We start from the raw sequence: 13859 nt of genomic DNA on the forward strand, positions 1-13859 counted from the left end.
AAAGGAGTGCCAAGCATTCATTAGAGATTGAAATTAGAAGCCACTGTGAGATTAAGTTATAATGTAGCTTATTGCACAAACCCAATTTGGACTTTTGTAAGTGCTGATATCAGGGAGAATGAGCATAATTGCATGTATGAAATTTGTGTTCATTTTACCCTGTCTGATGCCAACGCCTATTAGAAGTTAGGGCTCTGTGACTTTCTGGGAGGGAATTGCATCTCATAGGTGGCTGTCACTGCTCCTAGGCACCAGATTTGAGATCTGTTTAAAGTATAGCTCAGAGAACCAAGAAAGAAATTTCCTGTTTTTTTTCTTTTGTCTTCCTCACTTTACCACTGTGTTCTCAAGTAGCTAACATGTTTCTCTTCCTCTCACTATCGAAAAATACAGCCAAAGGAAATATTATTAGTATCTTCACAAAATGGCAGAGTGCAAAAGACTGTTCCGTTTCCAGATCTCATTTCATTAAGTATTTCGAAAGGGAGACCCTGAGAGGGGTGAGTAGCTGGGTATCTGGATAGGAGAGTCATCTCCAGTAATTGCAGAGCATTCATTAATGGTAAATTCTCTCAAGAATCCGAGGAAATAAAAATGGGAAATAATTCCTGTTTATTAGATTTTTAAAAAGTTGATTGGAAACATTTTTAACCTCCCTAAAAAGAATAGGAGAACTTCAGTCTTTTAAGACACTACTTTTCAGTCAGTGGGGTGAACCTAGAATTTGTCCCATAATTTCTAAATGAGTGAACAGAAATAAGAAAGGTATTATACTATTTTATGCTGAATTAACCTCACTATATACTGCTAAAGATCTATCTCTGGAGACGCATCATAAAAACTAAGCACTTTTACCACCATGGCAGTATTAAAAAGTATTTCATATTTTACTATTAGGGTGTAAAATTACTAATCAAGGGTGGGAAATGACCAGGAGAAAACAAGAGAAAAAGAGAGTCATTGAAACATGCTGAAATATTACCAAGCTTTCATTGAATATATTTTTCCCCTCATCTTTTCAGGGTCAGCACCTTTTAAATAAAAGACAACCTGTTTAGAATATTAGGATACCATAATAAATAACTGTTGCAAATGAATGAATTCTATTTCGTCTAGCAGAATCATCAAGGCAGAAGAGCTTCTCTGAATGTATCAATGATTTCAATGAAAGCAAAACTTCTTTTAGGTATGGACCCCTCTGATATTGGCAAAATTGCTTCCCCTCATGCTAATACATACAATCCTACTCCAGCATTAAAGAAATTATTATGTTGGTTCTAGAAGGAGGGTGTTGACTTGATGTCTGATTTTTAGTAAATCCCCTCAAAATTAGTTTTTGAATAAAAGAACAGGTATAGTCATATATTTGGAGAACATTCCACAGGTCTTCGTCACCCTTCAATATACCCTTCGAATGTACCTCAAGATGCACCCTCCTCAGAAAGAGAGCTGGAAGTCAAGATGCTTGCATTACATTTTGAGTTCCATCATGCTGGATCTTAGATAGGCTTGTGAACCCCTGTAATCTTTTTCTTCTCTCCTTCTATCATTCCTTTCCTCTACATGCCAAGAAAGCATTGGGAGATTTAGGTTGAGAAGGTTGGGCCCTTTCTTTCTCATGAAAGGCAATATAGGCTCTGGAGTCAGACTATACATGTTCACATCTCAATTCCATCACTTATAACTCCTTAGTTTTCTTGGCTGCAAAGTGGGAATAGTAATGGTTTCTATAGTGGAGGGATTAAATAAATTAGTATGTGTAAAGGATTTAGAATAGCGCTTGAAAAGGAATGCTGTTAGTGTTACTATTGTTATATGATTACTACTGCCTTTCAAGTGTCAATGCAAAGGCTGCATTCTCTGAGCGTTCCTGGTTCTCCTAGGCAGAGTGTTGTACTTTGTGCATAATCCTAGTAGAGCAATTTGTTTCTTAGCAGTTTGTTTCCATGTGTATTTCCTCACTAGACAATAAATCCTTTGAGGTGGGAATCGGGGGATGGTGTTTTATTGATGTATTCCTTACACTAGCACTTGTTTCTAGGCGTTCAGGAGGCATCCAGTGTTTATGAATGAATGAATACAGATGAATGAGTGAATGCATGTTTCATTTGTTGTCTCCCAATATCCATTCTCTACTTCTTTAGCAATAGAGCCTCCAGAATTTTGCAGGGCATATGGCTGTCCAGCTGGTGACCATGTTTCCCAGCCTCCCTTTCATCAAGGTGCAGCCATGTGATTACATTCTGGCCAATCGATGTACATGGAAGTATGGTGTTCCATTTACTGGTGATGCTCTTAAAGAAAAAGAGACATGTCTGTCCTCTGTTTTCCCTTTTCCTCCTAACAATGGGTAAAATGTGGATGTGACATGACATCTGAAATGGTTGTCTTCAAGCACAAGATGGATGGCACTTGTTGAGGATGGCAAAGCAACAAGATCTAATAATCCCTGCGTTCTTAATGATGTGGAGCTACTGTACCAGCCCCGGACAGCTTGTTTTCAAATCTCTCTCTTGTTTGGAGCACTGTCTTGGTGTTGATATTTATTTTTTTTGGTGGGAGGTAGGCCTTTGTTTTACCAGTTGAATCTGGTTACTTCCCCTGTAGAAGGAAATGGCACCCTACTCCAGCATTCTTGCCTGGAGAATCCCATGGACAGAGGAGCCTGGTGGGCTACAGTCCATGGGGTTGCAAAGAGTCAGACACGACTGAGCGACTGAACCACAACAACAACTGGTTACTTAAACACTACCTATGGAGCCACATTTACATAGTCTCTGTCGTTTGATAGATAATTTTCTGATGCAAATAACATTGATAAAAATAGATAAGAATTGGATTATCATAGCTGATTAGAACTGAGCAAATGTGTGAATTAATATAGCAACAAAGGCTTGGTTTTTAACTGTTAGAAAAAAGCGTTCAAACCTTATTGTCATTCTGTTCTCAGTTATCTGATGATTGTTCTAACTGGTGATGGGAGAAGAGAGGGGAAAGATTGCACAAAACTCTGGGTTATAGCACTGAGGGCAGGGGGCAGTACTTATTCTAGAAAGTGTTTCTGTTCAAACTTCATTTGGATGGACAGGAGGGACAGAGTCTTCCCAGGAAATTCCCATCATCTCAACAAAACAAGCTTCTTCCCTACATGGTACCCTGTGGGCAAGCCCTGTGCTTGCCTGAATAACAGAGTCAACAGAGAAAGTGCAGCATCCCCTTTTAACTGCTCTTCTATTTGTCACGAACTCCTTTTTGGCTTTCTAAGCAAGTGCTACTGAACAGAGAGCTGCTTGGGTCTCTGAATCAGAGACAGCCACACTTGGTGGCTGTAAAGTGACTAGATTTTTAGTATGAACAAAGACTTGCCAAGGGACTTACTAAGATGCAGTTCCACAGATTTCCACTGTAAAGGAAAACCATTCTGGGGAAAAGTAAAATGTGTACTAACAGCTTGATGCTTATTTTGAGAAAGTACAGAAAATAGTGATGAAACATGAATATACTGATACACAGATAGTTTTAGAATGTATTGTTAACATACAACATACATATTAAAAAGTGTCTAGATCATAAGTGTACTTATATAAGCCTTATATACTCTGTGTACATAATACTTAATTTTCAGGAACCAAACACATTCACACTTACCAGAACACAATCCAAGAATGCACGGTATATCTTTAAAAAATCTGGATCTGTGTGGTAAAATGTGAAATACTGATAATAGTATTTCTCATGAATACCAAACGTTTTCTCCAGAGTTTCTATAATTTTATATTTGTAATTTGAAAATAGGAGGAACTCGTATTTTTAGATGCCTAAATTTTTTAGTTCAATTTTTAAACAGTAATATTTAAAAGGAATGATACAACCGTGTACATAGATAATGGGAATTCTGAACGATTTATCTCGGCCTCCTCGGCGACCATCTCTTTGTCAGTTCCACATGCGCTCTGTTTGCTTTTGGTGCTTCTCTCCTACTACAGGCAAGTTACACTCAAGCTCTCAAGGCCTCAGCTTTTACAACTGCAGATTGGGAACAGCTGTCCACAGGACTGTGCTGATCAAGTGAGACAATGTGTAGGACAATGTGGTTCCTGCGCCATTTGCACGTAGGAAAACATTAATGATGGTGCTTTGTTATTATTATTATCAATGCCAATATCAACCGATGCTAGATCTGGGGAAGCTGCAGAAATAGCTACATAATTGTATTGAGCTATATAATATTCTTTCTCAGGTGGATGGGCTAGGCCTGAAGTGAGATCGCCAGATTTATGTCCTTTCCAGATGAAATGTGGAGCCTCTAGCAACAGGAGGTAAGAGATGCATGGTTTACACGTGGACTTCTGGTTATGAATGTTTTTAACTGATGAGTTATTATGTTGGAATTGGTGTAACTCTGAAGAGAGTATTTCCAAATGGTCTTCAAGGAATGTCATGTAGCATTTATTAGAGTTACTCCAACAGGGACGCTTCCCACTTGCTTTGATTTAGAGATATTAGAGCTGGTTAAAAGCCTTAGGTAAGGCCACACACAGTGGCTGGCGATTTGGATAATTAGAAGGAATGGCAGAGGCCTGTCTCTTTACAAGGAAGTTAGCAGTGACATGCAATTAAAGCAAATCATGGCAGGGACGGTGTGTGGGGGGCGGGGCACTGGGTAGCTTTAAGAGTTATAGTGGATCAGGTAAAATCAAACCGTACTTACAGATTTTCCTTTCCCACAAAAGATTTCTGCTTGCTTATTTTAAAAAGTTAGTCCAGAGATGACTTTGCTATTTCCATACAAGCAGAACAAAAAGAACAATTTAACTCACTCCATGGTAATTTTTCTCATAATTTTGTGGATTACAATGGCCAGTTGGTGAAGCTGTTTATCTATTGGAATCTTGATGAAGCATGTGGACCTTGAGTATCATACGTTTATTGAGATGGTGTTTTCTGCTTGAAAAGATTCTTTCACATCTGTTACTTATTATGATGCCCACAACTGCATGAAGGGAGGTAAGGCATCGCTACGATGTCTGTTTCAAGCATAAAGAAATGGAAACTAAGCTCTGAGAAGGCATTTGCCACAGTTGGTTTACAGGAGAGGAGAGTGAAACACTGGTCATGTGACTCACAGCGCAGCACTCTCTCCAACACGTGGAGCTGTCTTCTCCAGCATAAATGTGCCTACTTGCTTTCTGAGCTTTCCCAGGGTACTGTTTTCTTTCTTCTCCTGAGACATTGCAGTGGTCGTGAGGGGCTTAGAAAAGGTATTGAAAGCTCTAGACCTCATCCTCAGAAAAAATGCACACGTAAAAACTGCATCACCTTCAGACCACCCCCTTCTAAAATCTATGTGAGCAAGAGTACAAGGTTTGTAGAAAATAATAGTCTAGGTTTGTAGGGGCACGTGGCCTGAGAAGGGGAAAGAGTGAAGGAGAAGCCCTTGTACCATGAAGGTTTGCTGGGCCCCAGTAGCACCTGGAGTCACTCAGTTCTCATCAGGTTGGTTCGAACCTCACAGCAACCTTCAAAGGCAAGTATTGTTGGACCCACTTTATAGATGAGGACACCATGAACAGTTTACTGGAATTTGCAGCCAGAGACAGTTTTCACCATGGTGCTACACAGCCTCTCAAAGCGGTAATGGTCTGTCAGTGGTGAGCCGTTTTCCTAACACCTAACGGGTTGGCCCATGCCTGTGTGGGGCGGTATGGCTGGGAAGTGGGGAAAGGAGGTGTCTAGAAGCCTTTCAGCACCAAGGATTCCTCGGGGAAATCCTTTTCTTGGGGGTGACAGGTGGGAACTGTTGCCAACAGTAGAAATGTGAAGTGTGAAGAAGTGTTGAGGTGTGGGGATAGAGAAGAACAGGGCGGCATCCATAGGGTGGTCTGTTTCTCCTGGGATGTGTGTTGGATGTCCAGCTGTTGTATTAATTTTTATAGATTCCATGCTATAGTCTTGTTAACTTGGCAAATGAGTCACGAAGTTACTGTAATGGGGTGAGTAAACTCGTGGGTAGAGCTGGGACTGGGAGAAAGGAAAAGGCAAATCCCTACAGTTGGGGTTTCCTGAGCCATAAATAACAGCCGTGTTGCCATTCCCAGCAATATGCTTCTGTCATTAATTAACTTTTATGGAAAGCTATGGTGTTCATGACTTCGGCCTCTCCCCACTCTTGATCTATGTGGTGTTATGTGGTGTAGACAGCAGTGCTCACGGGTGGGATTTGTCTGACAGGGGAATCTGAATTAGCTGATGTGAAGTGCCCGCTAATATATGGCATGCCCCTGCAGAGGGTGAGTGCGAGGGGAGAAAGCGACCATTGCACCCTCCCTGTTCGTCCCGATTGCTTTCCCAGCACCTACACGTGGGAACAGAATATCCTGTTCTTTATTAGTTTACACTTTAAGTGTGGGTCGTTTTTGTTTTTTTTTTTTAGTGTGGTTAAAGAATGCTGAGCTGTCGCTCTTAAGATTCCGTGTGTGGTGCTCTATGCTTGAGAGATGAACCATAAAGGTGGAAAGCTTTCTAGAGACACAGGATCCCTCCCATCCATCAGAGCCAAACAAGGAGATCCCAGGCTAGACTTTTGAGATGGCCCATGCTGGTGTTAACATCCTGCCAGAAAATTAAACCTCACCTTTGACCTGAAGTCTTCCTGCTTGTTTTCCAGAATAGTTGTATTTTTACATTAGCATACATCAGAATCATCTGGAGGGCTGGTTAAAACACAGATTGCCAGGCCTCATCTCCATAGTTTCTTTTTTCCTCTAGCTTAATTGAGATATTATTGACATGCAACACACACAAGCTTAAGGTGTACAAGATGATAATTCAGTTCAGTTCAGTTCAGTCGCTCAGTCATGTCCGACTCTTTGAGACCTCATGAATCGCAACACACCAGGCCTCCCTGTCCATCACCAACTCCCGGAGTTCACTCAGACTCACATCCATCGAGTCAGTGATGCCATCCAGCCATCTCATCCTCTGTCGTCCCCTTCTCCTCCTACCCTCAATCCCTCCCAGCATCAGAGTCTTTTCCAATGAGTCAACTCTTCGCATGACATAGCCAAAGTACTGGAGTTTCAGCTTTAGCATCATTCCCTCCAAAGAAATCCCAGGGCTGATCTCCTTCAGAATGGACTGGTTGGATCTCCTTGCAGTCCAAGGGACTCTCAAGAGTCTTCTCCAACACCACAGATCAAAAGCATCAATTCTTCGATGCTCAGCTTTCTTCACAGTCCAACTCTTACATCCATACATGACCACTGGAAAAACCATAGCCTTGACCAGATGGACCTTTGTTGGCAAAGTAATGTCTCTGCTTTTGAATATGCTATCTAGGTTGGTCATAACTTTCCTTCCAAGGATTAAGCGTCTTTTAATTTCATGGCTGCAGTCACCATCTGCAGTGATTTTGGAGCCCAGAAAAATAAAGTCTGCCACTGTTTTCACTGTTTCCCCATTTATTTCCCATGAAGTGATGGGACCAGATGCCATGATCTTAGTTTTCTGAATGTTGAGCTTTAAGCCAACCTTTTCACTCTCCTCTTTCACTTTCATCAAGAGGCTTTTTAGTTCCTCTTCACTTTCTGCCATAAGGGTGGTGTCGTCTGCATATCTGAGTGTTATTGATATTTCTCCTGGCAATCTTGATTCCAGCTTGTGCTTCTTCCAGCCCAGCGTTTCTCATGATGTACTCTGCATATAAGTTAAATAAGCAGGGTGACAATATACAGCCTTGACATACTCCTTTTCCTATTTGGAACCAGTCTATTGTTCCATGTCCAGTTCTAACTATTGCTTCCTGATCTGCATATAGGTTTCTCAAGAGGCAGGTCAGGTGCTCTGGTATTCCCATCTCTTTCAGAATTTTCCACAGTTTATTGTGTTCATGTAATTATTGCAAAATATAATCATTAACCACAGTAAGGTTAGTTAACACCTCTATCATCTTACATAATTATGATTTTTTGTTTGTGGTGATAACATTTAAGATTTACTCTTAACTTTCAAGTGCCTAGTATAGTATTGGTAATTATAAGCACCATAATGTACATTAGAGCTCCATATCTACTTATTAGTTTTCTTGTTACTCTTACAGTTTGGAGTTTGTACTCAATAACCAACATCTCCATCTTTCCTACACCTCCAGCCCCTACTGACCACCATTCTACTCTATTTCTAATCACTTTGACTTTTTATAGACTCCACATGTGAGAACGTAGAGTACTTGCCTTTCATGCCTTATTTTGCTTAGTGTAATAAGTTTTATTCCTGTTGTTTCAAAAGACAGGTTTTCTTTCTTCTTTATGACTGGATAATAGTCCATCTTGTGTGGTATGTGTGAATGTGTGTGTGTGCTGACCCAAAAGTTAAGGCAGAGACATCTGTTTCTGTGCAAGTTAAGGGGAATCTCTTTGAAAGTTAAGAATGTCAGAGAAAATGTAGGTGTGAGGAATTGGTAAAACAGAGAACATGGGGCCACATTCTGTAAGACTTTCTGATATGCTATGAAAAAGAAAAGAACAAACCAAGAGATCTGTTTTGTATTAAATAGTGAGTCACCCCCAAAACACGCAGTTTAAAAAGGGGATAGAAATAGAAATCCTAAACTGGACATTGGGACTATTTGTCTTTAGCGTGTAATTCCCAACGAGTATATGCAGAGTGGAGTTTTTTTCCACAATGGGCTTTGGAAGTGAAGGGACGAAAAACATGCAAGTGAGGGGAAGCAGGATGCAGTGTATACTCTGTGTATGTGAGCTTTCTATTTGCAAAGATAGTACACGCCTGGGCTAGTTATGAAGCAAGTAATGTGTGTCATCCTGGGACCAAATGCCTCCTGTCTTCATCTTCATCCTACCTCTGGCTCCCCGTGGGCTCTTTACTCAGTGGCATGAGCCATAACTTTCCATCTCCTTCTCAAGCTGTACTTCACCAGCAAAATAATTCCCAAGGAATAATTTACAAAAGTTAATTGTTAGTATCGTGTAAAATTTATATCCTAAACTATGACCATCTCTACACTAGCATCTCCCAAGCTGTTTCTTGGAACTATAAATAGGTGGTCTATGGAAAAGCGTTTGTGCTATAACATCTATTTGCCTATTAAAGCATTGAGAAGTCCTGAACTTAAAAAAAGAAAATCTATGTAGTTTTTATTAAATCATTCTTTTTCTTTATTTTCAATACTTTTCTTATAATAAAATATGAAGCAAGTTATATTAGAATAAAAAAGAATAGTCTAAGCCACTACATGTAGCTTCCAGTCTTCTTTCCTGTCTAACAGTTACAGACTGTTTGTGCCTCCCTCCAAATTCATATGTTGAAGCCCCAAACCATGATGTGATGGCATCTGGAGACTTTGGGAGATCATTAACTTTAGATGAAGTTATGAGCTTGGAGATCCCCTGATGGGATTAGTGTTATTCTAAGAAGAGGAAGAGAGGCCAGAGCTTTTTCTTTCCCTGCCATGTGAGGATATAGCAAGAAGGATGCCATCTACAAACCAGGGAGTGGACCCTTACCAGGTGTTAAAATTTGCTGGTACCCTGATCTTGGACCTCCCAGCCTCCAAAACATGAGAAGTAGATATTTATGGTTTAACCACCCAACCCATAGCATTTTGTTATAGCAGCTCAAACTAATTAAAACACTACCCTTCCCTCACTTCTGTGGAAGAACTAAGGATGACATGATGTCAGATTCTAAAACAACACATTCTTCATAAAATGCCCTTTTTAAAGGATAACTGAATGTGAATAATACATATGATTGTTGAATACCTCAAATATTTTGCCATATTGGAAATCTCCTTCATCCCAATTAAAGACATGAATCTACAAGGATTCATGTCTTGAGCACTTAATTGTTCAACCCAATTGAGCACTTAATTGCTCAACCCAATTAGTCTAAAGTGAGTCAGTCAAATCCTGGGACATAAGAACCTGTGTCAGGAAGTCAAGAGCAACACAGAATTGGGGAACTACATCCAACTTCACTCTTCTAAGCCTGAGCACAGGCACGTGGCCAGGGGCATCAGTGCTACATGTAGGCAGCAACCCAGCATGCAGGCTTTTCCTGAGAATGGAGATCTGCGCAAGCTGGGTTCAGCACAGACTGTTAAGACCTAAGCCCATATCATTTGGAAATCTCGACTTTACTCCTCAGAAATGTTAAATACTTCATTTAGAGTGTGGTTGTTCCATAGGTCACATTTTTTCTTGAGGAGAGATCATATGATGTCCCTGGTATTTTTGAGGATAATCAAGGGTCAAAGCCTGTCATGTGATATAATACCTTTGGGAAGAAACTGAAGTCTGTGTTAAAATTAGGTTAGAAAGCAATATATGTTTTCTGGAAAGCATTCTGGAAAGCAACTTTAGGCTGTTGAGTCCAATAGTACGGCACTTTTTCCAGTTGAGGAAGCTCAACAAGGCTTATCTCTCTGTGATGGAAGTAAGACGTAATCCTGACTGGGTGTCACTTAGGCTAGCAAAGCTGATTGGACTTTTGTCTCAAGTGGGCATTGACGTCATGATCGCACTTTGATCTTATGGACGGGTGCCACCTGCAGGCAACAATAGGCCATCTGGGCTCTCCTGAGCAGGAGTCTTTGGCCAAAACAAGTTCAAACTCAAGGAAATGTGGATACAGGAGTTACTGTGCTGACCTGTCCAGAAAGCCTGTGAATTAATGACTAGAATTGTTAATTTTGGTAAAATAATTTCTTACTGGAAAAAATACTTTTTCCTCAAGCAGTTTGGGAGTTGAATTTAAAAATTCAATATTCCTAATTTTTAAGCAGTAAATTCATTAGTGTTAAGTTGCTAAATACCTCTTACTGAAAAGGAGAACGAGGCGATGAGAAGAGAATGAGAGCTGGATAAAGGCCCATAGCATTAGGAGTTGTACTTGTAGAAGGAAACATTGAGAACCGCTGCAGGACCCAGCCCTCACACCTGGCTCACAGCAGGGATGGAATTTGTTACTCAGCAAAGGGTGAACTGGCTTCTCTGGTGGCTCAGATGATAAAGAATCTGCCTGCAATGCAGGAGACTCGGGTTTGATTCCTGGGTCAGGAAGATCCGCTGGAGAAAGGAATGGCAACCCACTCCAGTATTCTTGCCTGGAGAATTCCATGGACAGAGGAGGCTGGCAGGCTACAGTCCATGGGGTCACAAAGAGTCAGACACGACTGAGCGACGAACATTTTCACTTTCAAAGTATGCGCTAGGCTCTCCCGTGTGGTGGTGCCTGAAGCCTGTCTCAGCGGAGTGATCTCTCTCTTTCCTCATGGCAAATTGTCCTAGTGAGAGGAATCTCCAGTACTCATGCACAAGACATGTCACAGTAGTAATAATAGCACTTACTCACATTTACATTTATATGTCTGGTCTTCTCTTAATCTATTTCTCAGAAAGAAAACTCATACACTCTACTGTCTGGTTTAAAACCAGACACATGGCAAGCCTATTTACTAAAACTTCACTGGCTGCCAGGCAATGTGCTATTTGCATTCACGTGTATTATGTATATTACATCTTATTAAACCCTTGTAATGGTTTTGTGAGTAAAGTAATTTATTCCCATTGGACAGATGAGGAAACTAGAGCTTGAAGAGGTTAAGTAACTTGCTAGACATTACCCAAGGTAATGTCTTGGGATATCTAACTTCACAATTCTTTATGTTCCTTTGATATTTGATGCACTGAGATAATAGAAACTTTCTCTAAATTTGCCATCAAGCTTTTCCTTGATTGATCTGTGAGTATGGAACCTTTAAAACGGAATAGTATCCTTCAGATCTCAGAAAGCGATTCATTTTGATATTTGGCAAAACTAATACAATTATGTAAAGTTTAAAAATAAAATAAAAAAAAGAAAGCATAATGTTTTTGAAGTATTAGAAAAGTTTTGAAGAGTATCTTCAATAATCAATTGTTGATAAACTTGACTGAGGCCAAATTTTGCACATGCACACACACACACACACACATACACACACACTCACCCAAGAAGCCATGAAAGAATTATTATAGTCTTTGATAGTGAGTGGTGTCCCTGTGACATGGTCAGAAATCACTTCATGGTCTCAATATACCATTAAGTTTCAGGACCTGCCCAGCTGGGGTCACTAACTGGATACTGAGTATCTAGTTTGATTAGATTTTCAGTGTTCTTTTCAAAATTTTCAAGTGATACGGTGCAATGGATAGAACCCGATGGACAAATATTGATGCCTCTTCCATCCTCCTAAGAAAATGCTCAGAAAAATCATGTGACAGCTTTCAGATTATAGGCTCTTCTAATGGTATGAATGCTTTAGGCTGTGATTCTTAGAGGTATGAACCAATTTCTTCTCAAGAGAATTTTCACTCCTCCTTCCCCTGATACCTTGGCACTTTCTGTGAGGGAGTATTTCACAATAAAACTTCTAGAACCATCAGCTGTATATAGGTACAGACTTGATGAATATGTCTTGGTTTAAATCCAGGACAACAAAAATCACTTCTGAAATAAAGTTGTAAAAAAAAAAATTTCTTTATCCACTTAGAATTGACTTATGGTTGTATCAGTATAGCCATTTCTATTTCTGAATTAGCCAGCGGCATTTCCCCTTGACCTTCTGAAAATGATACAACTTCTAGATTTTACTGTCATAATGCCAGGTGGTAGGTATTATTCCTCAACTTCATTTTAAAAAGTGTGAAGAGTGTATGACCTGTCCTCCTTTAAAATCTGCACTCAAGACTGATGAATTCGTAAGCAGAGTACTTCTGAAGTCTTTGACAGCGTGAGCAGAAGTTGGTTTCTTTGCAGTGATATACAGGATTTCTGGAGATGAGTGTTTCCTTTCAATAAGAGGCAGAAGACCAATCTATTAGCAGCTGCCCCTTGGTTTCTGAGGCATGTAGAACCACACCAGGGTACTGTATTGGGCCATTAGAAATGTGACATTTGAATTGGTTAAGAGGTTCCAAAACCCCCCAAATTTGAGGATTGAGACAGGGCACAATTCTAGGTAGTATAATGGCCTTACCAGTGTATGGATTTTTTTCCATGAAAGTTAAGTCCCTTATCAATAATTGATAGTGTGGATGATAAGCCCTTTTCAAACAATCGATGTGTTTATCAAATACCCTTATCTTAAATGTAGCAAGAACAGTGAGAATCTTTAGAAGAACATATGTTTTGCCTCACAGATGATCAGAAACACAGTAGGAATGTTTTCAGACTAACTTTATCTTATGTGCTTCAAAATACTGTAAACCTCCCAGCATATGTAAATGGTGAGGACTCTTATTCACAAGGAATAGAGAGCCTGCCTCAAACAAGCAAGAACATCAGAAAAGACTTAACTAGGTCCCAGATCTGGGGATGCCTAAGTCTGGAGCTTTGTGACTTCATTGACCTATATGATGTGCTTGGCTTGCCCTCTCTCCCTGACTCTCCTTCTAAGCCTTACTGCTTTTCTCCTTCATTCCCAGTGCTTCCTTCCTTCATGTAGAATCGTCTGGCTTACGTCATCCAGTTTAACAATTCCATAACGGGGTAGAAAGGGCTTCTTTCTTGCAGAGTCTTATGTTAAACCCAAAGAAGAACTCCGTTATTCCTATAGTGTCCCATGTTCATCACAAGCCCACTATTTCAGTGAATTTTTGAGGTGATAGTCCATACAATGTTGGGACGTCAGAAAAGGACTCTTAAGATCCTGGGCCACTGACAAAATTGTAGGAAGTATAGGGCATTAACAAATATGTAATTTGAGGCAACAGGTGAAATTGAGATAAGAGAAGTCAAAATGATGGAAATTAGCTGACTGTGACTGGAGCTTTTACACAATGAGAAATACATCATCT

General features: G+C 40.1%; 1 long non-coding RNA gene across 1 annotated transcript in view; it reads left to right on the top strand.

Moving 5' to 3' along the window:
* The window catches only part of LOC139187140 (uncharacterized), a 388840-nt gene that overhangs the window by 34002 nt on the left and 340979 nt on the right, over positions 1-13859 (top strand). The window contains exon 2 of the long non-coding RNA XR_011570779.1: positions 4241-4319. This is a non-coding gene — a long non-coding RNA (uncharacterized lncRNA). The remainder of the gene's footprint in view (positions 1-4240; positions 4320-13859) is intronic.

The sequence above is a fragment of the Bos indicus genome, chromosome 2 (assembly GCF_029378745.1).
Source record: "Bos indicus isolate NIAB-ARS_2022 breed Sahiwal x Tharparkar chromosome 2, NIAB-ARS_B.indTharparkar_mat_pri_1.0, whole genome shotgun sequence".
NCBI classification, from domain to species: domain Eukaryota; kingdom Metazoa; phylum Chordata; class Mammalia; order Artiodactyla; family Bovidae; genus Bos; species Bos indicus.